This window comes from Pinus tabuliformis, chromosome 6 (assembly GCF_031772625.1).
Source record: "Pinus tabuliformis cultivar Carrire ecotype Pingquan chromosome 6, CPIR1, whole genome shotgun sequence".
Taxonomy (NCBI): Eukaryota; Viridiplantae; Streptophyta; class Pinopsida; order Pinales; family Pinaceae; genus Pinus; species Pinus tabuliformis.
The window spans coordinates 840,886,032-840,888,346 of record NC_142292.1 but is presented as its reverse complement, the minus strand read 5'-3'; the positions used below and the strand labels follow the sequence as shown (position 1 = coordinate 840,888,346).

General features: G+C 37.5%; 1 pseudogene; it reads right to left on the bottom strand.

The window, feature by feature from the left end:
• Positions 1–220: 220 nt before the first annotated feature.
• Positions 221–1,869, bottom strand: LOC149261490 (uncharacterized; annotated as a pseudogene).
• Between the last annotated feature and the right edge of the window lie 446 nt (positions 1,870–2,315).

The following is a 2,315-nucleotide window of genomic DNA, read 5'->3' as shown; positions in this document are numbered from 1 at the left end:
ATTAAGTACTTTTTTATATATTGGCTTCTAACTTTACAGAACTTGTCCTTTCCACAAAATTACATTCTTTCCATGCTTGTGTGAAAAACACTCTCTTAATTGGATAAATCCCAAGCTTAATTTCTATCCAGATAACCAACATGATAAATCAATAGATGCCAAGGATGTCTACACTCTACAGTATACACATACTTCAGATCTACCCTATTGAACTAGGTTGTTACCCATGCTCACGTTGGTATTCACTTCCCTGAACTAGAGGTAACTGATTACCCTAATTTACTGGTGTAGGAAGCCTTTGAATAGCATATATCCCTCCCCCTTGGCCCGGTGCATGACCCAAAAAACCCTCTTCTGTAGCATGTGATGCAAGAAAGCTAAAGGCATATAGTTCCTCGCATCATGTTGAGGAATAGATGGAGAGTGCACAATTAGTGATTGCATGTATTGTTGACACATATTAGATGCAGCTACAGGTTGATTTAATGACAAAGCAAGTGGCTCCGTTGCAGTCCCTTGTGCAGGAGATTCTACATCCATAATAGAATTTGCCTTCCAATCTTCTTCTCTCTTCACAGTTTGCTTTTCACTCGATTTCATAGAACTTGCTTCCGAGGCCAATTTTTTCCTAGTGAGATAAGCATGTACAGAATGAGAGAAAATAGGCTTATAGGAGAACAATAAACCACGCAATGGCTTCCCTTCCATATGTGATTCAATAGTGTATTATCCATAATGAAACACATCAGTCATTTTTTATTCAAATAGCTTCTCTTCAACGGGCTTGAAAGTGTACACAGAAGGTTTGTCATGACCAACAAGAATATTGTTAGTTGGTGGGGTTGTGGACAAGATGTTTCTAGGCTTCACATCATGCCTAAGTATATCTCTCTCCTTCTCAAGGCCATTTGAAGAGACATGGTGCTCTTGATGCTTTCTTTTTAACTACTTCATTAAAGAACATTTCTCTGCCTTTTTCTCATCTTTTCCATTTTCCATTTTCATTTATGTATCCAAATAATACATGTCATCCAGGGCCTCTAAGTTTGCATTTCACCCTCCTATGAATATGAGAATGCCTTTGGTGAAATCCAAACAATCTTCTGCAATAGAGAATCTAGCAGAGGTCCTTGACCTTTGGTTTCTACCTTGGTCCAAACTCCCATCTCTATGTTTAGGATTTAAATATCATCAAATAAATTATGATCATCAGTAAATCCACCAAATAAAAACAACTTGTTTCCTAGGGATACTGTTGCATGGCCTATCTAGGTGGTAATATCTGGTCATTTTTGTTGAGCTCTTTCCACACAAGTGTATCTACATCAAGTACATAGACGTCAAACAAATAAGAGTTTGATGCATCCTCTGCACCCAAGGCTATAATTTTGTTCTTCGATGACGAGCAAGTGTGGTTATCTCTTTGAGACGGTGGTGTACCACTGGTTGCAGCCCTTGTCCAAATTAATTTAAATTTCTAGTATGTAAAGGTCGTTGTAATATATCTCATCTCTTGAGATTCATCTTGAGCTTTTCCAAAACCTCCAAATATAAATATATGGTGATCAATGAGTGCAGCACTGTGCCCCTCATGAGCTGTTGGTCCTTCATCACATACATGATGTTGCACCCATGTATTTTTAGTAGTGTCTAGTGTATGCAAATCCCATAGAGGGTTATTCCCATATGTGCCACCAAATAAAAACAAATTTGTTCCCACAGTGAACAGTTGTGGTTGTCGCTGGGAGAGGGCGGGGTTCCTCTCACCATAGGCTTACTCCATGTCTGTTTTCCTGAATAAAAGACAAGAATATCGTTTGTCTCGAAATTTTCCTTGACATAGCCACCAAAAACATACTTCAAGAACATAAATTAATATTTCGTTAGGACCATTCAGAACAGGAAGAAAAGCGGAATAATTTGCCACAATTTTGAACAATTGAAGAGTATTTACCTATGTTTGGTTGGATAACATTGAATGCATAATCTTATATATCAGAGAGATGGTCTGGTGCCACTCTGGAAGACACAATTTCCATAGCTAGAAAGACAAGAAAAGTTTTGTAAAGATAATTTCATTTATCTGAGTTTGGAATCATATCCATCCACTGGGGTCTATGAATTTTTGTTTTTTTTTAAAGCAAAATCACCATTGATATACAACGTTCTACCCTGAAAAAAGATATCGCGATGCCATCCAATTGATCTGGTCTGTTAAATTGAAAACCTTGTAATGTAATGCAATTTTGGCTAAAGAAACCACTTCCCTTTGTATCTGGATCCTTGTTTCTCTGAGTTCTAATCTGAGAGGTATT